The sequence below is a fragment of the Syngnathus floridae genome, unplaced genomic scaffold (assembly GCF_059516105.1).
Source record: "Syngnathus floridae isolate MCC-2025c unplaced genomic scaffold, RoL_Sflo_1.0 HiC_scaffold_45, whole genome shotgun sequence".
Taxonomy (NCBI): Eukaryota; Metazoa; Chordata; class Actinopteri; order Syngnathiformes; family Syngnathidae; genus Syngnathus; species Syngnathus floridae.
Genome location: NW_028284074.1, coordinates 34,039 through 58,744, shown reverse-complemented (window position 1 = coordinate 58,744; position 24,706 = coordinate 34,039). Strand labels below are relative to the sequence as shown.

At 48.7% G+C, this 24,706-nt stretch overlaps 1 long non-coding RNA gene and 1 pseudogene across 3 annotated transcripts; one reads left to right on the top strand and one right to left on the bottom strand.

Moving 5' to 3' along the window:
- Nucleotides 1–2,181: 2,181 nt before the first annotated feature.
- LOC148378430 (uncharacterized) lies at nucleotides 2,182–4,286 on the bottom strand. Of its 2 annotated transcripts, XR_015855882.1 has the most exons (4): nucleotides 4,140–4,235; nucleotides 3,951–4,027; nucleotides 3,307–3,483; nucleotides 2,182–3,224 (listed from the first exon to the last, which is right to left on the bottom strand). It is a non-coding gene; the product is annotated as an uncharacterized LOC148378430 (long non-coding RNA). The 2 variants fall into 2 exon arrangements; XR_015855881.1 differs by having other exon boundaries at nucleotides 2,182–3,483; nucleotides 4,140–4,286.
- Nucleotides 4,287–11,555: 7,269 nt separating this feature from the next.
- Nucleotides 11,556–24,019, top strand: LOC148378429 (janus kinase and microtubule-interacting protein 3-like; annotated as a pseudogene). Its single transcript, XR_015855873.1, has 20 exons — nucleotides 11,556–11,645; nucleotides 15,193–15,222; nucleotides 15,413–15,580; nucleotides 15,693–15,769; nucleotides 16,235–16,411; nucleotides 18,761–19,003; nucleotides 19,150–19,359; nucleotides 21,419–21,559; nucleotides 21,696–21,800; nucleotides 21,947–22,058; nucleotides 22,173–22,256; nucleotides 22,477–22,539; nucleotides 22,626–22,724; nucleotides 22,830–22,927; nucleotides 23,009–23,063; nucleotides 23,184–23,249; nucleotides 23,311–23,379; nucleotides 23,456–23,533; nucleotides 23,590–23,823; nucleotides 23,903–24,019. The product of XR_015855873.1 is annotated as a janus kinase and microtubule-interacting protein 3-like (transcript).
- Nucleotides 24,020–24,706: the final 687 nt, after the last annotated feature.

Here is a 24,706-nt window from a genome sequence, read left to right as displayed (position 1 = left end):
AGTCTGCAGCTGAAGGCGGTGGACGTGGCCGGCCCCAGGGCTTCATCCAAAACACTAACCGCTCTGTCTTTCAGCTTGATCTCATCCGTCTGGATGTACAAACGGGGAGCGCTCAGGCAGGCGGGCAAACTCATTTGCCAGAATTGTGACAAAAACAAAGAGAGCAACCAGCCAATTTTGTTCTTGAATCGACTAGAACACCTTTGCTGTGACAAAAGCGAAGCGAGCAACCGGACATTTTCTTCTTGTGAAATAGAATAGAATAGAATGCCTTAGGTGTCATTGCACTGCAGGTATACAACGAAATTGGGAACATAGTCACGCACCGCGCATCTGATCAGTCCTACCAGTCGGCGGATCTCCCTCTCGCAGTCTCTCTTGGTTCGGCTCAGCTCCTCCCGATGCTGGTGATGAGCCGATCGGAGCTCGGCCGCTCGGGACTGCCAGGCCTGCTGGGCCGCTGCCAGGGCTTCTTCCGCGCTCCTGGTGGAGGCGACACCGCTCGGTCTCCCGACACCGCCGCGTCTCCTCCACCTCCGCCAGCAAAGCGCCCCCCCTCCTCACCTGAGCAGACATTGCGCCACACCGGGCCGTTGAGACCGCAACGGAGCGCCGCGACGCTTACTGGGGACAAGCTACACAATACGGTAGCGGCCGCATCGAAGCCCGACGTGGCGTGCGGATAGTCAGACACGGATAGAGCGGATCACCTTGTCCATGGAGCCGTCCCTCAGGCTGAGGACCAAGGCATTCAGTCGCTGGATCTCTCCATCTTTGATTTTGATCACTCTCATCAGCTCCATTTCATGCTGCCGCAGTAATGTCTCCCTGGTAATGGCTAACGCTTTCTGCTTCTCCTCATGGAGTTTGCTTTTGAGTTCCGTCATGGCGGCGGTGGCACGGTGGTGCTCCGCCCGCAGGTCCTGACTTCTCTCTCTCTCCAGACAGCTGACCTGACATGACTTAGACTTAGACAAACTTTATTGTCATCTTGTCTGCACATGGTGCATACAAAACGAAATTCCGTTGCATACGTCTTACAACAAAGTAGTGATATTGCAGTTGAATAGAAGTAACATATCCTATGAAAATATATATATATACATATATACTATATATATATATATATATATATATATATATATATATTAAAAATAAGTATAAAGTGCAGCAGTGATAATTATGCAATAGTGCAAGTAGGCAAAACAGTATTCAAGAGTGTGCAGAGGAATGCTAAACCATGTATTAAACTTCTATTTAAAGGGTTTATACAAGTTCAGTAAAGTTGGTAGTGCGAGATAGTGCAAGATAGAGGTCCGTAGTGTCATAAAGTACAGTTCTGTGAATGTGTGATGCAGAGTTCAGTTTAGAGCTCAACAGTTCTAGTGTTCAACAGTCTGATGACAGCAGGGAAAAAGCTGTTGCAGAACCTGGTGGACCTGCAGCGGATGCTGCAAACCTCTTCCCAGAGGGCAGCAGGGAGAACAGTCCATGGTGGGGGTGTGATGGGTCATTGATGATGTTACGGGCACGGGACATGCAGCGCTGAGATGAAATGTCCTGAATGGAGGGAAGAGGAGCCCCTATGATCCTCTCTGCTGTCCTCACCACTCTCCTCACGTTCTTCCAATCGGAGGCGGTGCAGCCTCCACACCACACAGAGAGACAGCTTGTCAGAATGCTCTCTATGGTGCTCCTGTAGAACGTCCTCATGATGGGTGGGGGCAGGTGGGCTCTCCTCATCCTCCGCAGGAAGTACAAGCGCTTCTGTGCCCTCTTGACCAGTGCCGTAGTGTTCATAGTCCAGGTGAGGTCTTCTGTGATGTGGACCCCCAGGAATTTGGTGGTGCTGACCACCTCCACAGCTGAGCTGTTGATGATCAGTGGAGCGTGGTGAGGCTGTTTTTTCCTGAAGTCGACGATGATCTCCTTCATCTTCTCCTCATTCAGGATCAGGCTGTTTTCTCTGCACCAGCCCACCAGCTGCTCCACCTCCTCTCTGTAGTCCAGGTCGTTGTTGTCTCTGATGAGCCCCACCACCGTTGTGTCGTCTGCTGACTTCACGATGTGATTGGTGGTGAACCTGAGGACGCAGTCGTGTGTCATCAGGGTGCACAGCAGGGGGCTCAGGACGCAGCCCTGAAGGGAGCCTGTGCTGAGGGTGATGACATCAGAGGTGTTCTGTCCGACCCGGACTGACTGAGGTCTGTTGGTGAGGAAGTCTAGCAGCCAGTTGCGAAGGGGGGTGTTGAAGCCCAGGTGTTCCAATTTTCCTACCAGATGCTGTGGGATGATGGTGTTAAACGCTGAGCTGAAGTCCAGGAACAGCCTCCGCACATGGGTGTTCTTCTCCTCCAGGTGAGCCAGGCTCAGGTGAAGAACGGAGGAGATGGCGTCCTGAGTGGAGCGGTTTTGCCGGTCGGCAAACTGGAACGGGTCAAATAATAGGGGGAGTCTGGAAACGATGTGACCTTTAAGCAGCCTTTCGAAGCACTTCATCATAACCGGAGTCAGTGCAACAGGCCGGTAATCATTAAATGAGGTGATTTGAGGTTTCTTCGGCACCGGAATGATGGAGGCAGTCTTAAAGCACGCCGGCACTGTGGCTTGGCCCAGCGAGGTGTTAAAAATGTCTGTGATGACCCCAGCCAGATGACTTGCACATTCCCTGAACACACGCCCAGGAATGTTGTCGGGGCCAGGGGCCTTACAGGGGTTGACTCTCCTCAGGGTCTTCAACACATCGGCGGAGTCAAGGCAGAGTACCTCCTCTTCCTGATGGGGGACAGTTTTAACTGCTGGAGTGCCGTTTAGTGCCTCGAACCTCCCAAAGAAGTTATTTAGACCATTTAGAAAGTCAGCATCAACTACACCCACCGGGGGGGGGGAGGGTGAGTTGTAGTCTGTAATCGCCCGTATGCCTTGCCACATACTCCTGATGTTTTTGACGTCGTGGAAACGATCCTGAAATTATCGACTGCGGTCTCGCTTCGCTATCCTGATGGCACGGTTCAAGTTGGCTCTCGCTGTCCTCAGTGTCTCCTTGTCGCCAGACTTGAAGGCAGAGTTCCGCGCTCGTAGCGTTTGACGTACCTCCTCAGTCATCCAGGGTCGTTGGTTGCCCCGGGTGATGATATTCTTAGTGGTGCTGACGTCCTCGGTGCATTTGTTGATGTAGGCTGACACAGTCATGGCACACGCATGTCTAATCTACATCGGGAAAACTGGGAGGGAGGGAGGCAGGCAGGGAGGCAGGCAGGGAGGCAGGCAGGGAGGCAGGCAGTGTCTGTCTGTTGAGGTTTTCACCTTGTTCTTCTCCTGCTGAAGTTCTAACTGGACGTCCATCAGTTTGGTTCTCAGCTCGTCATTGGCGGCCTGAAGGGCGTCCGTTCGCTCCGCCTTGGCCCGCCCTGCCGGAGCTCGTTTGGACATCTCTTACTCGAGTCTCGCCCGGTCGTCAGTCAGAGATCACAACATTTGTACCTGGAGAGCACAAACGCAGCGCTGTTTTCCACTGGCTTCGAACTCAACTTCAATCGGTACCGTAACTTACAACATCATAAACATAGAACTAGCTTGACTTATTCATTGAATAAATGCATTTGGTTCTTCAAAACTGCATCACGCAACATAGCGTGACCGAGAGCGCCGTTATCCACCTGCGTGAAGTTATTTGGTGAAATGAATGAGATGTTTAAGACACCATCGTTCTGTCTCTATGTAGATGAAGGGAAATAATCGATTGCTGAAGGTCCAAAGGTGTTGTGATAAACAAATAAACATATTAGTGATTAGTGACATATTTGTGATAAACATATTAGGCAGGATAATCACATATGTTAACGTGACTGCCCACACTGTATTTATTTATGGTTATTTGTTAAATCGAGTACTGTTAGACATGAAATAGGAAGTGTTTAACATAAATGGAAGACGAAAGGGGTACTCACCATTGTAGCTCCTGCTGGTCAATGATACGAGCCTCTTCTTGCAGTGGAAAACATACAGCCAACAAACACCGTGGAACCTAAAGGAATGAAATTAAACATTAACATTTAGCCTCAACCAACATTCACAGATACAACGCAACGCAAACTACACAAACGTAAATCTTTTTAAACACAATGAGTTGTACTTACCGTGTACGCTCTAGACGGTCCACTTGCAAGCGGAAAATAAAGATATTTCTGTTGATAATCGTCGTGTTTGTATCCGGTGTCTCGCTCAAGGCCATTGCGCCCACAGATTTGAATTTTGGCGAGAGTTCAGCCTATTGACGTCATTTCCGCGGTGTAATACCCGCATATCTGAAACGGCAAAGTTAAGAGTAGAGTTAAATAAAGTTTTTAGTCAACGCAATAATTTACAACCGTTGACCAGTCGAAATAATCGTCGAAATTTGGCGTCTGTGGCTGGAAGCAGACGCCGAGTTCGACATTCCTCCCAAACGCCACACTCCCTCGCTTTTCAGGGCTAAAAAAAAACAGTTGTAATTACCTTGTACGCTCTAGACGGTCAAGTTGCAAGCTGAAAACAAAAATATTTGCCTTGTTAGTCATCGTGTTACTAACAGCTGTGTCTTGTTTGCCAGAACTGCCGCTTTCCTACTTCCTGTTGCAAGCCACGCCCACGGATTATAATTTTGCCGTGAGTTCCGCCTATTGACGTCATGTCCGCGTCACATGACTGCGACGTAATATTATCTAAAACTGTTTGTGCGGTATTGTGTTGTTCTGTGCGGTATTGTGTTATTCTGTGCGGCGTCGTGTTGTTCTGTGCGGCGTCGTGTTGTTCAGTGCGACGTCGTGTTGTTCAGTGCGGCATGGTGTTGTTCAGTGCGGCATGGTGTTGTTCAGTGCGGCATGGTGTTGTTCAGTGCGGCATAATGTTGTTCAGTGCGGCATAATGTTGTTCAGTGCGGCATGGTGTTGTTCAGTGCGGGATGGTGTTGTTCAGTGCAGGATGGTGTTGTTCAGTGCGGCATGGTGTTGTTCAGTGCGGAATGGTGTTTTTCAGTGCGGCATGGTGTTGTTCAGTGCGGCATGGTGTTGTTCAGTGCAGGATGGTGTTGTTCAATGCGGGATCGTGTTGTTCAGTGCGGCATGGTGTTGTTCAGTGCGGCATGGTGTTGTTCAGTGCGGCATAATGTTGTTCAGTGCGGCATGGTGTTGTTCAGTGCGGCATGGTGTTGTTCAGTGCGGCATGGTGTTGTTCAGTGCGGCATGGTGTTGTTCAGTGCGGCATAATGTTGTCCAGTGCGCCATAATGTTGTTCAGTGCGGCATGGTGTTGTTTAGTGCGGGATGGTGTTGTTCAGTGCAGGATGGTGTTGTTCAGTGCGGCATGGTGTTGTTCAATGCGGCATGGTGTTGTTCAGTGCGGGATGGTGTTGTTCAGTGCGGCATGGTGTTGTTCAGTGCGGCATAATGTTGTTCAGTGCGGCATGGTGTTGTTCAGTGCGGCATGGTGTTGTTCAGTGCGGCATGGTGTTGTTCAGTGCGGCATGGTGTTGTTCAGTGCGGAATGGTGTTGTTCAGTGCGGCATGGTGTTGTTCAGTGCGGGATGGTGTTCAATGCGGGATCGTGTTGTTCAGTGCGGGGTGGTGTTGTTCAGTGCGGCATGGTGTTGTTCAATGCAGGATCGTGTTGTTCAGTGCAGCATAATGTTGTTCAGTGCAGCATGGTGTTGTTCAGTGCGGCATGGTGTTGTTCAATGCGGCATGGTGTTGTTCAGTGCGGCATGGTGTTGTTCAGTGCGGCATGGTGTTGTTCAGTGCGACATAATGTTGTTCAGTGCGGCATAATGTTGTTCAGTGCGGCATGGTGTTGTTCAGTGCGGCATGGTGTTGTTCAGTGCGGCATGGTGTTGTTCAGTGCGGCATGGTGTTGTTCAGTGCAGGATGGTGTTGTTCAGTGCAGGATGGTGTTGTTCAATGCGGCATGGTGTTGTTCAGTGCGGGATGGTGTTGTTCAGTGCAGGATGGTGTTGTTCAGTGCGGCATGGTGTTGTTCAGTGCGGAATGGTGTTGTTCAGTGCGGCATGGTGTTGTTCAGTGCGGCATGGTGTTGTTCAATGCAGGATGGTGTTGTTCAATGCGGGATGGTGTTGTTCAGTGCGGGATGGTGTTGTTCAGTGCAGGATGGTGTTGTTCAGTGCGGCATGGTGTTGTTCAATGCGGCATGGTGTTGTTCAGTGCAGGATGGTGTTGTTCAGTGCGGCATGGTGTTGTTCAATGCGGCATGGTGTTGTTCAATGCGGCATGGTGTTGTTCAGTGCGGCATGGTGTTGTTCAGTGCGGCATGGTGTTGTTCAGTGCAGCGTAATGTTGTTCAGTGCGGCATGGTGTTGTTCAGTGCGGAATGGTGTTGTTCAGTGCGGCATGGTGTTGTTCAGTGCAGGATGGTGTTGTTCAGTGCGGCATGGTGTTGCTCAGTGCGGCATGGTGTTGTTCAGTGCGGGATGGTGTTGTTCATTGCGGCATGGTGTTGTTCAGTGCGGCATGGTGTTGTTCAGTGCGGCATGGTGTTGTTCAGTGCGGCATAATGTTGTTCAGTGCGCCATAATGTTGTTCAGTGCGGCATGGTGTTGTTCAGTGCGGGATGGTGTTGTTCAGTGCAGGATGGGGTTGTTCAGTGCGGCATGGTGTTGTTCAATGCGGGATCGTGTTGTTCAGTGCGGCATGGTGTTGTTCAGTGCGGCATGGTGTTGTTCAGTGCGGCATGGTGTTGTTCAGTGCGGCATGGTGTTGTTCAGTGCGGCATAATGTTGTTCAGTGCGGCATAATGTTGTTCAGTGCGGCATAATGTTGTTCAGTGCGGGATGGTGTTGTTCAGTGCGGGATGGTGTTGTTCATTGCGGCATGGTGTTGTTCAGTGCGGCATGGTGTTGTTCAGTGCGGCATGGTGTTGTTCAGTGCGGGATGGTGTTGTTCAGTGCAGGATGGTGTTGTTCAGTGCGGCATGGTGTTGTTCAGTGCGGCATGGTGTTGTTCATTTCGGCATAATGTTGTTCAGTGCGGCATAATGTTGTTTAGTGCGGCATGGTGTTGTTCAGTGCGGGATGGTGTTGTTCAGTGCGTTATAATGTTGTTCAGTGCGGCATGGTGTTGTTCAGTGCGGCATGGTGTTGTTCAGTGCGGCATGGTGTTGTTCAGTGCGGCATAATGTTGTTCAGTGCGGCATAATGTTGTTCAGTGCGGCATGGTGTTGTTCAGTGCGGGATGGTGTTGTTCAGTGCGGGATGGTGTTGTTCAGTGCGGCATGGTGTTCAATGCGGAATGGTGTTGTTCAGTGCAGGATGGTGTTGTTCAGTGCGGCATGGTGTTGTTCAGTGCGGCATAATGTTGTTCAGTGCGGCATGGTGTTGTTCAGTGCGGCATGGTGTTGTTCAGTGCGGCATGGTGTTGTTCAGTGCGGCATAATGTTGTTCAGTGCGGCATGGTGTTGTTCAGTGCGGCATGGTGTTGTTCAGTGCGGCATAATGTTCAGTGCGGCATAATGTTGTTCAGTGCGGCATGGTGTTGTTCAGTGCGGGATGGTGTTGTTCAGTGCAGGATGGTGTTGTTCAGTGCGGCATGGTGTTCAGTGCGGGATGGTGTCTTTCAGTGCGGCATGGTGTCGTTCAGTGCGGCATGGTGTTTTTCAGTGCGGCATGGTGTCGTTCAGTGAGGCATGGTGTTGTTCAGTGCGGCATGGTGTTGTTTAGTGCGGCATGGTGTTGTTCAGTGCGGGATGGTGTTGTTCAGTGTGGCATGGTGTTCAGTGCGGCATGGTGTTGTTCAGTGCGGTATCGTGTTGTTCAGTGCGGTATCGTGTTTCTCAGTGCGGTATCGTGTTGTTCAGTGCAGTATCGTTGTGTTGTTCGTATTGTGTTTAACACTTAGCCTCTAACACTTAGCCTCTAACACTTAGCCTCTAGCATCTAGAAGGTAAATAAATAGGAAGGAAGGACTCACCGGTGACGTCTTCGCCCACGTCCAAGCGTTGTACTTTGTATTTTCATCCTTCTGACAGTGGAAAACATAGCCAACAAACACCGTGGAACCTAAACGAATGAAAGAAAACTATCATTTGGCCACAACCAACATTCACAGATACAACACAATGTGACGTGCGGGGTTGAGGTTAAAGGTTGAGTGAAGGGCCCTCGTTTTAAACTACTTTTTTGACAAGGATTGGGAACAAGTAAGACGTATTTAATTTATTTAATGGGAAGTAGTAAGAGCTATTGAATTTAATCTATGTATTATATTCTATTGTATTGTATTCTGTTGTATTCTTTTGGATTGTATTCACACTAACCCCACTAAAACTTCAGCCCACAAAAACTCTCCTCTGGCACTTAGCCTCTAACACTTAGCCTTTAACACTTAGCCTTTAACACTTAGCCTTTAACACTTAGCCTAGAAGGTGAATAAATAGGGTTAAAGGTTGAGTGAAGGGACCTCGTTTTAAACTACTTTTTTGTAAAGGAGTGGGAACAAGTAAGACGTATTTAATTTATTTAATGGGAAGTAGTAAGACTTATTAAATTTATTTAATCTACTTTTCTTCCCAGGCAAAATTTGATGTGCTGCAATTCCAAATTTCCAAAGTGAATGAAGGAATGAAGTCCTTTAAATTATGATTTTGTATAAATACTAGGCATTAACACAAAATCGACGGCACAAAATGGGCAGACTTTACTTGTTTGAAAAGGACTGGTTACAAGACAGACTTTTTTAATTTATTTAATCGGAAGAAGACTTATTTAGTTTAATTGATCTATTTTTGTTCCCTGCCAAAATTCGATTTGCTGCAATTCCAAATTTCCAAAGTGAATGAAGGAAAGAAGTCGTTTAAATTATGATTTTGTTTAAATACTAGGCATAGACACAAAATCTACGGCACAAAATGGGCAGACTTTACTTGTTTGAAGAGGACTGGTTACAAGACAGACTTTTCTGATTTATTTAATGGGAAGAAGACTTATTTAGTTTATTTAATCTATTTTTGTTCCCTGGCAAAATTGGATTTGCTGAAATTGTATTTTGCCAAATCTCGATTTGAGACCTGATAGGAAGTATTAAACGCTTAGTTAAATCAATACAAGTTGGTAATAAGAGCGAGTAATGTTGGTTGAACCGATGAATGAAGGTTGAAAGCAATTTAAATTATGACTTTGTATAAATACTAGATATTAACAGAACATCTACTGCGCGAAATGGGCAGAGTTTACTTGTTTGAGAAGGAGTGGCTTATTCAAAACTAAGATTTATTTAATCTGTTTGTTCCCAGGCAAAATTGGATGTGATGCAATTCCAAATTTCACCACATGATGGTGCCCAATTTTGACTTCATAGGACATATTAAACACTTAGCTTGTTATTATGTTCAAGGTAATCAGATTTGTTTATTATTCTAATGGCCTCTTCAAAACTATTCTGGATTACTACTTTGGATCTATTCTACATTACTTGGCAACAACATACTCTGTAACAGATTAGGCAGTATAATCATATCTGTTAACTTGAGAGTGCCCACACTCAATCTACTTATCGTGATGTGTTAAATCAATTACTGTTAGACATTATTTGTCTGATAATCTACCAAATCTTTGAATTGAAGAATTTGTGATTTAATTAATAGCTTGTTGTTATGTTAAGGGTAATCAGACTTGTATATAATTCTAATGGCCTTCTTTTGAAAACTATTCTGAATTACAACTTTGGATCTTATATTACTTTGCAACAATCTACTCCGTGACAGATTAGGCAGTATAATCACATATGTTAACTTCAGTGCCCACACTGTATTTATTTATGGTTATTTGTTAAATCAAGTACTGTTAGACATGAAATAGGAAGTGTTTAACATAAATGTTATGGCTACTCACCATTGTAGCTCGCTCCTGGTCAATGATACGAGCCTCTTCTTGCAGTGGAAAACTTGCAGCCAACAAACACCGTGGAACCTAAAGGAATGAAATTAAACATTAACATTTCGCCTCGACCAATTTTCACACGTACAACGCAACGCGGCTAACCCTAACCCTAACCCTAACACATCACGATAAGTAGATTGAGTGTGGGCACTCTCAAGTTAACAGATATGATTATACTGCCTAATCTGTTACAGAGTATGTTGTTGCCAAGTAATGTAGAATAGATCCAAAGTAGTAATCCAGAATAGTTTTGAAGAGGCCATTAGAATAATAAACAAATCTGATTACCTTGAACATAATAACAAGCTAAGTGTTTAATATGTCCTATGAAGTCAAAATTGGGCACCATCATGTGGTGAAATTTGGAATTGCATCACATCCAATTTTGCCTGGGAACAAACAGATTAAATAAATCTTAGTTTTGAATAAGCCACTCCTTCTCAAACAAGTAAACTCTGCCCATTTCGCGCAGTAGATGTTCTGTTAATATCTAGTATTTATACAAAGTCATAATTTAAATTGCTTTCAACCTTCATTCATCGGTTCAACCAACATTACTCGCTCTTATTACCAACTTGTATTGATTTAACTAAGCGTTTAATACTTCCTATCAGGTCTCAAGGCAAGATTTGGCAAAATACAATTTCAGCAAATCCAATTTTGCCAGGGAACAAAAATAGATTAAATAAACTAAATAAGTCTTCTTCCCATTAAATAAATCAGAAAAGTCTGTCTTGTAACCAGTCCTCTTCAAACAAGTAAAGTCTGCCCATTTTGTGCCGTAGATTTTGTGTCTATGCCTAGTATTTAAACAAAATCATAATTTAAACGACTTCTTTCCTTCATTCACTTTGGAAATTTGGAATTGCAGCAAATCGAATTTTGGCAGGGAACAAAAATAGATCAATTAAACTAAATAAGTCTTCTTCCCATTAAATAAATTAAAAAAGTCTGTCTTGTAACCAGTCCTTTTCAAACAAGTAAAGTCTGCCCATTTTGTGCCGTCGATTTTGTGTTAATGCCTAGTATTTATACAAAATCATAATTTAAAGGACTTCATTCCTTCATTCACTTTGGAAATTTGGAATTGCAGCACATCAAATTTTGCCTGGGAAGAAAAGTAGATTAAATAAATTTAATAAGTCTTACTACTTCCCATTAAATAAATTAAATACGTCTTACTTGTTCCCACTCCTTTACAAAAAAGTAGTTTAAAACGAGGTCCCTTCACTCAACCTTTAACCCTATTTATTCACCTTCTAGGCTAACTGTTAAAGGCTAAGTGTTAAAGGCTAAGTGTTAAAGGCTAAGTGTTAGAGGCTAAGTGCCAGAGGCTAGGCGCCAGAGGCGAGTTTTTGTGGGCTGAAGTTTTAGTGGGGTTAGTGTGAATACAATCCAAAAGAATACAACAGAATACAATACAATAGAATATAATACATAGATTAAATTCAATAGCTCTTACTACTTCCCATTAAATAAATTAAATACGTCTTACTTGTTCCCAATCCTTTTCAAAAAAGTAGTTTAAAACGAGGGCCCTTCACTCAACCTTTAACCTCAACCCCGCACGTCACATTGTGTTGTATCTGTGAATGTTGGTTGTGGCCAAATGATAGTTTTCTTTCATTCGTTTAGGTTCCACGGTGTTTGTTGGCTATGTTTTCCACTGTCAGAAGGATGAAAATACAAAGTACAACGCTTGGACGTGGGCGAAGACGTCACCGGTGAGTCCTTCCTTCCTATTTATTTACCTTCTAGATGCTAGAGGCTAAGTGTTAGAGGCTAAGTGTTAGAGGCTAAGTGTTAAACACAATACGAACAACACAACGATACTGCACTGAACAACACGATACCGCACTGAGAAACACGATACCGCACTGAACAACACGATACCGCACTGAACAACACCATGCCGCACTGAACACCATGCTACACTGAACAACACCATCCCGCACTGAACAACACCATGCCGCACTAAACAACACCATGCCGCACTGAACAACACCATGCCTCACTGAACGACACCATGCCGCACTGAAAGACACCATGCCGCACTGAACGACACCATGCCGCACTGAAAGACACCATCCCGCACTGAACACCATGCCGCACTGAACAACACCATCCTGCACTGAACAACACCATCCCGCACTGAACAACACCATGCCGCACTGAACAACATTATGCCGCACTGAACATTATGCCGCACTGAACAACACCATGCCGCACTGAACAACACCATGCCGCACTGAACAACATTATGCCGCACTGAACAACACCATGCCGCACTGAACAACACCATGCCGCACTGAACAACACCATGCCGCACTGAACAACATTATGCCGCACTGAACAACACCATGCCGCACTGAACAACACCATCCTGCACTGAACAACACCATTCCGCATTGAACACCATGCCGCACTGAACAACACCATCCCGCACTGAACAACACCATCCCGCACTGAACAACACCATGCCGCACTGAACAACATTATGCCGCACTGAACAACATTATGCCGCACTGAACAACACCATGCCGCACTGAACAACACCATGCCGCACTGAACAACACCATGCCGCACTGAACAACATTATAACGCACTGAACAACACCATCCCGCACTGAACAACACCATGCCGCACTAAACAACATTATGCCGCACTGAACAACATTATGCCGAAATGAACAACACCATGCCGCACTGAACAACACCATGCCGCACTGAACAACACCATCCTGCACTGAACAACACCATCCCGCACTGAACAACACCATGCCGCACTGAACAACACCATGCCGCACTGAACAACACCATGCCGCAATGAACAACACCATCCCGCACTGAACAACACCATCCCGCACTGAACAACATTATGCCGCACTGAACAACATTATGCCGCACTGAACAACATTATGCCGCACTGAACAACACCATGCCGCACTGAACAACACCATGCCGCACTGAACAACACCATGCCGCACTGAACAACACCATGCCGCACTGAACAACACGATCCCGCATTGAACAACACCATGCCGCACTGAACAACACCATCCTGCACTGAACAACACCATCCCGCACTGAACAACACCATGCCGCACTGAACAACATTATGGCGCACTGAACAACATTATGCCGCACTGAACAACACCATGCCGCACTGAACAACACCATGCCGCACTGAACAACACCATGCCGCAATGAACAACACCATCCCGCACTGAACAACACCATGCCGCACTGAGCAACACCATGCCGCACTGAACAACACCATCCTGCACTGAACAACACCATGCCGCACTGAACAACACCATTCCGCACTGAACAACACCATGCCGCACTGAACAACATTACGCTGCACTGAACAACACCATGCCGCACTGAACAACACCATGCCGCATTGAACAACACCATGCCGCACTGAACAACACCATGCCGCATTGAACAACACCATGCCGCATTGAACAACACCATGCCGCACTGAACAACACCATCCTGCACTGAACAACACCATGCCGCATTGAACAACACCATGCCGCACTGAACAACACCATCCTGCACTGAACAACACCATCCCGCACTGAACAACACCATCCCGCATTGAACAACACCATCCTGCACTGAACAACACCATGCCGCACTGAACAACACCATGCCGCACTGAACAACACCATTCCGCACTGAACAACACCATGCCGCACTGAACAACACCATCCTGCACTGAACAACACCATCCCGCACTGAACAACACCATGCCGCATTGAACAACACCATCCTGCACTGAACAACACCATCCTGCACTGAACAACACCATGCCGCACTGAACAACACCATGCCGCACTGAACAACACCATGCCGCACTGAACAACACCATGCCGCACTGAACAACATTATGCCGCACTGAACAACATTATGTCGCACTGAACAACACCATGCCGCACTGAACAACACCATGCCGCACTGAACAACATTATGCCGCACTGAAAAACACCATGCCGCACTGAACAACACCATCCCGCACTGAACAACACCATGCCGCATTGAACAACACCATGCCGCACTGAACAACACCATGCTGCACTGAACAACATTATGCTGCACTGAACAACACGATCCTGCATTGAACAACACCATGCCGCACTGAACAACACCATCCTGCACTGAACAACACCATCCTGCACTGAACAACACCACCCCGCACTGAACAACACGATCCCGCATTGAACACCATCCCGCACTGAACAACACCATGCCGCACTGAACAACACCATTCCGCACTGAACAACACCATGCCGCACTGAACAACACCATGCCGCACTGAACAACACCATGCCGCACTGAACAACACCATGCCGCACTGAACAACATTATGCCGCACTGAACAACACCATGCCGCACTGAACAACACCATCCCGCACTGAACAACACCATGCCGCATTGAACAACACCATGCCGCACTGAACAACACCATCCTGCACTGAACAACACCATCCCGCACTAAACAACACCATGCCGCACTGAACAACATTATGGCGCACTGGACAACATTATGCCGCACTGAACAACACCATGCCGCACTGAACAACACCATGCCGCACTGAACAACACCATGCCGCACTGAACAACACCATGCCGCACTGAACAACATTATGCCGCACTGAACAACACCATGCCGCACTGAACAACACCATGCCGCACTGAACAACACGATCCCGCATTGAACAACACCATCCTGCACTGAACAACACCATGCCGCACTGAACAACACCATGCCGCACTGAACAACACCATTCCGCACTGAACAACACCATGCCGCACTGAACAACACCATCCTGCACTGAACAACACCATCCCGCACTGAACAACACCATGCCGCACTGAACAACATTATGCCGCACTGAACAACATTATGCCGCACTGAACAACACCATGCCGCACTGAACAACACCATGCCGCACTGAACAACACCATGCCGCACTGAACAACACGACGTCGCACTGAACAACACGACGCCGCACAGAACAACACGACGCCACACAGAATAACACAATACCGCACAGAACAACACAATACCGCACAAACAGTTTTAGATAATATTACGTCGCAGTCATGTGACGCGGACATGACGTCAATAGGCGGAACTCACGGCAAAATTATAATCCGTGGGCGTGGCTTGCAACAGGAAGTAGGAAAGCGGCAGTTCTGGCAAACAAGACACAGCTGTTAGTAACACGATGACTAACAAGGCAAATATTTTTGTTTTCAGCTTGCAACTTGACCGTCTAGAGCGTACAAGGTAATTACAACTGTTTTTTTTTAGCCCTGAAAAGCAAGGGAGTGTGGCGTTTGGGAGGAATGTCGAACTCGGCGTCTGCTTCCAGCCACAGACGCCAAATTTCGACGATTATTTCGACTGGTCAACGGTTGTAAATTATTGCGTTGACTAAAAACTTTATTTAACTCTACTCTTAACTTTGCCGTTTCAGATATGCGGGTATTACACCGCGGAAATGACGTCAATAGGCTGAACTCTCGCCAAAATTCAAATCTGTGGGCGCAATGGCCTTGAGCGAGACACCGGATACAAACACGACGATTATCAACAGAAATATCTTTATTTTCCGCTTGCAAGTGGACCGTCTAGAGCGTACACGGTAAGTACAACTCATTGTGTTTAAAAAGATTTACGTTTGTGTAGTTTGCGTTGCGTTGTATCTGTGAATGTTGGTTGAGGCTAAATGTTAATGTTTAATTTCATTCCTTTAGGTTCCACGGTGTTTGTTGGCTGTATGCTTTCCACTGCAAGAAGAGGCTCGTATCATTGACCAGCAGGAGCTACAATGGTGAGTACCCCTTTCGTCTTCCATTTATGTTAAACACTTCCTATTTCATGTCTAACAGTACTCGATTTAACAAATAACCATAAATAAATAGTGTGGGCAGTCACGTTAACATATGTGATTATCCTGCCTAATATGTTTATCACAAATATGTCACTAATCACTAATATGTTTATTTGTTTATCACAACACCTTTGGACCTTCAGCAATCGATTATTTACCTTCATCTACATAGAGACAGAACGATGGTGTCTTAAACATCTCATTCATTTCACCAAATAACTTCACGCAGGTGGATAACGGCCGTCTCGGTCACGCTATGTTGCGTGATGCAGTTTTGAAGAACCAAATGCATTTATTCAATGAATAAGTCAAGCTAGTTCTATGTTTATGATGTTGTAAGTTACGGTACCGATTGAAGTTGAGTTCGAAGCCAGTGGAAAACAGCGCTGCGTTTGTGCTCTCCAGGTACAAATGTTGTGATCTCTGACTGACGACCGGGCGAGACTCGAGTAAGAGATGTCCAAACGAGCTCCGGCAGGGCGGGCCAAGGCGGAGCGAACGGACGCCCTTCAGGCCGCCAATGACGAGCTGAGAACCAAACTGATGGACGTCCAGTTAGAACTTCAGCAGGAGAAGAACAAGGTGAAAACCTCAACAGACAGACACTGCCTGCCTCCCTGCCTGCCTCCCTGCCTGCCTCCCTGCCTGCCTCCCTCCCTCCCAGTTTTCCCGATGTAGATTAGACATGCGTGTGCCATGACTGTGTCAGCCTACATCAACAAATGCACCGAGGACGTCAGCACCACTAAGAATATCATCACCCGGGGCAACCAACGACCCTGGATGACTGAGGAGGTACGTCAAACGCTACGAGCGCGGAACTCTGCCTTCAAGTCTGGCGACAAGGAGACACTGAGGACAGCGAGAGCCAACTTGAACCGTGCCATCAGGATAGCGAAGCGAGACCGCAGTCGAAAATTTCAGGATCGTTTCCACGACGTCAAAAACATCAGGAGTATGTGGCAAGGCATACGGGCGATTACAGACTACAACTCACCCTCCCCCCCCCCGGTGGGTGTAGTTGATGCTGACTTTCTAAATGGTCTAAATAACTTCTTTGGGAGGTTCGAGGCACTAAACGGCACTCCAGCAGTTAAAACTGTCCCCCATCAGGAAGAGGAGGTACTCTGCCTTGACTCCGCCGATGTGTTGAAGACCCTGAGGAGAGTCAACCCCTGTAAGGCCCCTGGCCCCGACAACATTCCTGGGCGTGTGTTCAGGGAATGTGCAAGTCATCTGGCTGGGGTCATCACAGACATTTTTAACACCTCGCTGGGCCAAGCCACAGTGCCGGCGTGCTTTAAGACTGCCTCCATCATTCCGGTGCCGAAGAAACCTCAAATCACCTCATTTAATGATTACCGGCCTGTTGCACTGACTCCGGTTATGATGAAGTGCTTCGAAAGGCTGCTTAAAGGTCACATCGTTTCCAGACTCCCCCTATTATTTGACTCGTTCCAGTTTGCCGACCGGCAAAACCGCTCCACTCAGGACGCCATCTCCTCCGTTCTTCACCTGAGCCTGGCTCACCTGGAGGAGAAGAACACCCATGTGCGGAGGCTGTTCCTGGACTTCAGCTCAGCGTTTAACACCATCATCCCACAGCATCTGGTAGGAAAATTGGAACACCTGGGCTTCAACACCCCCCTTCGCAACTGGCTGCTAGACTTCCTCACCAACAGACCTCAGTCAGTCCGGGTCGGACAGAACACCTCTGATGTCATCACCCTCAGCACAGGCTCCCTTCAGGGCTGCGTCCTGAGCCCCCTGCTGTGCACCCTGATGACACACGACTGCGTCCTCAGGTTCACCACCAATCACATCGTGAAGTCAGCAGACGACACAACGGTGGTGGGGCTCATCAGAGACAACAACGACCTGGACTACAGAGAGGAGGTGGAGCAGCTGGTGGGCTGGTGCAGAGAAAACAGCCTGATCCTGAATGAGGAGAAGATGAAGGAGATCATCGTCGACTTCAGGAAAAAACAGCCTCACCACGCTCCACTGATCATCAACAGCTCAGCTGTGGAGGTGGTCAGCACCACCAAATTCCTGGGGGTCCACATCACAGAAGACCTCACCTGGACTATGAACACTACGGCACTGGTCAAGAGGGCACAGAAGCGCTTGTACTTCCTGCGGAGGATGAGGAGAGCCCACCTGCCCCCACCCATCATGAGGACGTTCTACAGGAGCACCATAGAGAGCATTCTGACAAGCTGTCTCTCTGTGTGGTGTGGAGGCTGCACCGCCTCCGATTGGAAGAACGTGAGGAGAGTGGTGAGGACAGCAGAGAGGATCATAGGGGCTCCTCTTCCCTCCATTCAGGACATTTCATCTCAGCGCTGCATGTCCCGTGCCCGTAACATCATCAATGACCCATCACACCCCCACCATGGACTGTTCTCCCTGCTGCCCTCTGGGAAGAGGTTTGCAGCATCCGCTGCAGGTCCACCAGGTTCTGCAACAGCTTTTTCCCTGCTGTCATCAGACTGTTGAACACTAGAACTGTTGAGCTCTAAACTGAACTCTGCATCACACATTCACAGAACTGTACTTTATGACACTACGGACCTCTATCTTGCACTATCTCGCACTACCAACTTTACTGAACTTGTATAAACCCTTTAAATAGAAGTTTAATACATGGTTTAGCATTCCTCTGCACACTCTTGAATACTGTTTTGCCTACTTGCACTATTGCATAATTATCACTGCTGCACTTTATACTTATTTTTAATATATATATATATATATATATATATATATATAGTATATATGTATATATATATATTTTCATAGGATATGTTACTTCTATTCAACTGCAATATCACTACTTTGTTGTAAGACGTATGCAACGGAATTTCGTTTTGTATGCACCATGTGCAGACAAGATGACAATAAAGTTTGTCTAAGTCTAAGTCATGTCAGGTCAGCTGTCTGGAGAGAGAGAGAAGTCAGGACCTGCGGGCGGAGCACCACCGTGCCACCGCCGCCATGACGGAACTCAAAAGCAAACTCCATGAGGAGAAGCAGAAAGAGTTAGCCATTACCAGGGAGACATTACTGCGGCAGCATGAAATGGAGCTGATGAGAGTGATCAAAATCAAAGATGGAGAGATCCAGCGACTGAATGCCTCGGTCCTCAGCCTGAGGGACGGCTCCATGGACAAGGTGATCCGCTCTATCCGTGTCTGACTATCCGCACGCCACGTCGGGCTTCGATGCGGCCGCTACCGTATTGTGTAGCTTGTCCCCAGTAAGCGTCGCGGCGCTCCGTTGCGGTCTCAACGGCCCGGTGTGGCGCAATGTCTGCTCAGGTGAGGAGGGGGGGCGCTTTGCTGGCGGAGGTGGAGGAGACGCGGCGGTGTCGGGAGACCGAGCGGTGTCGCCTCCACCAGGAGCGCGGAAGAAGCCCTGGCAGCGGCCCAGCAGGCCTGGCAGTCCCGAGCGGCCGAGCTCCGATCGGCTCATCACCAGCATCGGGAGGAGCTGAGCCGAACCAAGAGAGACTGCGAGAGGGAGATCCGCCGACTGGTAGGACTGATCAGATGCGCGGTGCGTGGCTATGTTCCCAATTTCGTTGTATACCTGCAGTGCAATGACACCTAAGGCATTCTATTCTATTCTATTTCACAAGAAGAAAATGTCCGGTTGCTCGCTTCGCTTTTGTCACAGCAAAGGTGTTCTAGTCGATTCAAGAAAAAAATTGGCCGGTTGCTCTCTTTGTTTTTGTCACAATTCTGGCAAATGAGTTTGCCCGCCTGCCTGAGCGCTCCCCGTTTGTACATCCAGACGGATGAGATCAAGCTGAAAGACAGAGCGGTTAGTGTTTTGGATGAAGCCCTGGGGCCGGCCACGTCCACCGCCTTCAGCTGCAGACTCAGGCTGCCGAGCAGCAGATCGCTGCCCTGAGGGATTCCCAAAGGGCGGGCCTAAACTACCCTGGAAGTGGGGTCAACGCCGCTACTAGCAATCCTCTTCATTGCGTAAGCCACCTCATCACACACTTGCAGTACGCATGACTTAGTTCGTTGCTGGAGGAAGGTAGCACAAAAACAGTTTTGAACTTTGAACGAGTGCTTGTGTGTGTGTGTTGCGGGGCGTTTTCAGTCTCAGGAGGATCGGGACACGCGACGGTTTCATCTGAAAATCGCTGAGCTCAGCGCAGTCATCAGGAAACTGGAGGATCGAAACGCCCTGCTTTCTGAAGAGCGCAATGAACTGGTAATTTATTGACGGCACGCTTGAAGGTTTGCGCTACGTTTGATGCGCGCCATCCAGCGAGGCACCCATTGCGCTTGCTTATTAGTTGAGCGGCGCGGCGAGTCGGTTGCCTGGTAGATGTCTTTTATTGGGAGCCAAAGCCACGATTCCGTTCAAACCGATGCAAAAGGAATGGATACGTTCTGGCCCGCGTGTTGTGCGTCTTTCACATCCCGCACTTCATGCTTGCAGCTAAAGCGACTGAGAGAAACAGAAAGCCAGTTTCTGCCACTCCTGTACAAAAACAAACGCCTGAGCAGGAAGAATGAAGAACTCTCGCTGGTGCTGTGTCGCCTTGAAAACAAAGTGCGCTTTGTCACCCAGGAGAACGAGGAGATGGCAAGCTTGGTAAGTCGACGCGGACAACGGCGGCGTGCCAACAGAGTCCACTGCATTTGTGTTCCACAGAGAAGGCCTAGTTCGCTCAATGACCTGGACCGCGGTTGCGGCCAGCAGGACGGTGAAATGGAGTTCCTTCAAGTTGTGGAGCAGCGGCACATCATCGACGACTTGTCCAAGGTCTTCAGGCAGGCGACTCGGTGCACGTACGGCAGCGCCGCGCTCGCTCGCTGTCGCCAGGAAACCTTTTCCGTCCAAAGCTTGGCCGGCGGCCGCCATCCAAAAAATTGGCCCCTTAAATTCCGACCTTTCAAGCAGGAGCATTGTGCGCACGCGTTTGAACACGCTTTAGACTTGTTTTGCCGTTTTCAGCAGCTCAAAGCTCCCGTTTTGTCAGCGCCTTTGCCACTCGCTGTGCGCTGAAAACGACGGACTTGCCCGGCTGCTCAGCCCGTCAACCATGAGCCGCGAGCGCGACGTCATTGTCCGTAGGCAGCTAGTGGCAAAATGCACCCTGTTAGAGTTGCGCTCGCTCCAACTTATTTTGCAAGAACCACACGGGAGACAAGTAAGTTCTTTTGGACACCTGCAGGTGGAGAGTCCATCCGTTGTACGAATGAAGTCTGACTCTCGGCTCCTGCACGAGCATTTTAATTAAGAGAAACAGGGTGGGTGTAAGAGTGGATTGAATAGAGGAAGCCCTTGACCTCTAGTCAAAACATAGCAAGGGGTGTTTTACGACTTTGTGTAGGAAGGGATAAGCGATAGGGATAAATAAGGGATAAATAATATTATTTATTACAGGTCGCAGTCAAAGTCAAAGCAACACAATGATACGATAAAGATAATCTGGAAAACCCTGACACACCCTGTAGTTGTCACTTTTGGAAAAGACGAGCGTCCCTCCAATCATCGCCGGTGACGTGTTTTTCAGGCTCTGGAGACAGGAGCTCATGTCAGAAATGTCATTGTGAGTCGCGTTTGTTTCTGCGCCGGAGCCGTTCGTTCCCTTTGCATCCAAAGAATCTCAAAGGCGGATTATTTGTGTCGACAGGAGAGAGATTTGCTGCTACGATACCGACGTCGAGAATCTCTGAGGAGGAACAAAGCGTGAGGTCCTGCAAGGTGAGTCTGTTTGTTTGCGGCTGCTTGGTGTTGCGCAAGATGAAATGGCCTTTTTCTCGCTATCGTTCCTCTCGTCGATTCATCGTGAGGTGTCGCTTCAGTTTGTTCAGAGAGATGTTTGCTTCCGCGCCCGCAGGTCATCGAAACATTTTACGGCTACGACGAAGACGTGTTGGTGGACTTGGACGGATCGTCCTTGTCTTTTCACACCGACAGAACCCCCGACACGGAACCCGAAGAGGTAGCCCGCCATTTCTGCCAGCGTATTGGCACCAAACATTCCTCTTCAGCCTGGAATCGGACTCGTCTTTGCGTCGCGGGTGCTTTGTCGCCGGTCTGACTGATTCTGGTACTAGTGCTGTGTTGCATTGGTGTGTGCATGAAGAGGCGGAGCTTCGCTACCGCCAGCTGACGCAAGAATATCAAGCGCTGCAACGAGCCTACGCTCTGCTAGCCCAGACCAGCGAAAGGGGACTACGACGCCGAGAAGGAGATCAAGGTGGCGCCCCTTCCCGCAACCCCCGGCCGGGTCGCAGCCTCCCCGTTCTCACCCAGCCTCGGGTGTTCTCTGGTCTGAAAGGAGGAGGAGGAGCCTCCCTCCTCCTCCTTTCAGACCAGAGAAAAGCTGATGGTAGAAATGGGTCACTATCAAAGCAGAGTAGCAGATCTGGAGTCAGCGCTGAAGCAACAAGGACAGGTAAGCTCATCAATGAGCACACCTTTTTCTCAGACAAAATAGCTACATTCTTCAGTCACTCATCCGTCTGGCATTACTGGACCAACCCCCCCCCCCCCCCACCCCGAACGTGGCTGGGAAAATGCGGAGAAAAGCAAATGTCATTTTCCAGTCAACCAAAGAATTTGTGGATGAAAATGACACAACATTCCAAAGCTGTCCACGCGTTTGTCTCTTCTAGAATGTCAAGTGGGTGGAGGAGAAGCAGCTGCTGCGTCAGAGCAATCAGCAGTTGGCCGAAAAGGTGACGGAAAGAAAGGCGCTGGGCGGAGTCGCTTGGCGTCACACCTGTCGGGAAGCCCCGCAGATGAGGTCTGACTGTCTTTTCAGGTCAGGCGGATGGAGGCGGAAGAAGCGCGTCTGAAAGAGCACATCCAGGATATCCGAGACCAAAACGAACTGCTTGAGTTCCGCATCCTGGAGCTGGAGGTGGGAAGACTCGCACAAGCGTGTTGAGGCCAGAGATGTGACGGACGGACGGACGGACGGACGGACGGACGGACGGACGGACGGATGCATGCCTCTGCCTTTCAGGAGAGGGAGTGGCGCTCCCCCGTCTTGAAGTTTCTGCAAGTCCGTTTCCCAGACGGCCTCAGCCCTTTGCAGATCTACTGCGAGGCCGAGGGCGTGAGCGTACGTAAGGCGTCCCTCGCAACCCTAACCTTAACCCGAGGTCCCAGAACACCTTACATTGCTCCTTGCGCCTTTCCCCCGGACATCGTCATCAGTGATCTGATGAAGAAGCTGGACATCCTGGGCTATAACGCCGTAAGTGTATGTCGAACTCCTTATGTTCGCACTCCACGAGACTCGGCGGCTCAAATGTGACTTTTGGAAGGCTTTGCGCTGAAAGAAGCTTGTTGACGCTGTGCCTTTGGGCTCTTGCAGAATCTCACCAACGAGGAGCAGGTGGTCGTGATTCACGCCAGGACCCTTCTCACCCTAGCCGAGAAGGTAACGCGCACGTCCACGCACGCTCTCGCATTCTGCTTATGTGACAGCAGCCTTTCCTCAGTGGTTAGAATACATCAAAGTGACCAAGTCAGCACTTCAACAGAAGATGTTGGACATTGAAAGTGAGAAGGTAGACAGACACGCGACATCAGCCAAGGGGAACTCCGGCAATGTGCCCCAACAATTCTGACCTTGAGCTGTGCTAGGATATGTTCTGCAAGCAGAAGGGCTACCTGGATGAAGAGTTGGACTTCAGGAAGTGTTCCATGGACCAGGCTCATAAGGTAAGCCGCCCTCAAATCTCCCGCCGGACCACTGATGGACGAGGATTGCGGCCCAGAGGATCCTGGAGCTGGAGGCCATGTTGTACGAGGCGCTACCGCAGCGGGACTGCCCCGCCACGGACGGCGAAAAAGCCAGCCACGCTGGCGTGAATGACGTGCTGACGGCGGATCAGAGAGAAGAGCTTAGGAGCGCCGTGGACCAATGGAAGCGAGCCCTGATGTGCGAGTTGAGGGAGCGCGACGCTTGCATCCTCCAAGAGAGAATGGATCTGCTGCACAGCGCGCAACAGGTAAGGGCCCAAAGCCAGCCCGGCACTTACTTGCACGCTTACTGGCTTTTGAATGCCACTTTCCATTTGTCCGTCCTAGAGGAACAAAGAGCTGAAAGAATTCATCGAAGCTCAGAAGAGACAAATCAAACAATTGGAGGAGAAGTTTCTGTTTCTCTTTCTATTCTTCTCCTTGGCCTTCATTCTGTGGCCCTAACACCAGCTGGTGAGTGAGCTCCAGCGGCACCGCACTCGACACCTCCGATACACTGCCAGCCGGTCTCAGACGTTGGCAGACGCTCCGATGCCAACGTATACCCCCCGCCACGGTGACAGAGGCACCGCGTCACACCGGCGCTCATCCAATCAGAAGGCAGGAAAAGCAAATTCACATGCAGGGCACTTTTGAACCAGAAGAGAGCGCCACAAAAAACGGTTGTTGCCCCAAACGCGCACTAAAAAGGGTCAGAATAACAAGAGTCCCACTGGCCAGCCGGGGCCACCCGTCCAGCTGTTTCTTCAGGGGGGAAAAAAATTGGAGTCACCGGTGAGTACATTTTGCATTTAGCTCTGCTTTTCTGCTTCTGTCTTCAAGTGTGTGGCATCCTGCGATCAAAGAGTCAGCCAACCCCAAAGCGGTTGACCTCAACGTCCCACCACCATGCCTACCAGAGCAGGTGACGTGATGCTTTGGACATCCTTCCGTCTCAGATGCCCAAAAGTACTCTTTGCCACATCTGCGGCAATACGGTGTCTTTTCAAAGGTGCAAATAAATCCAGCGTGGGCGGAACACGCACGTCTTCGGTTTTTCCCGCTTTGTTTGTGTGACAGCTGTTGTGAAAATTTTATACAAATAAAGTTGTATAGTACAGGTTTGGCCAAGCCGCAACTCCCGAACCGCAT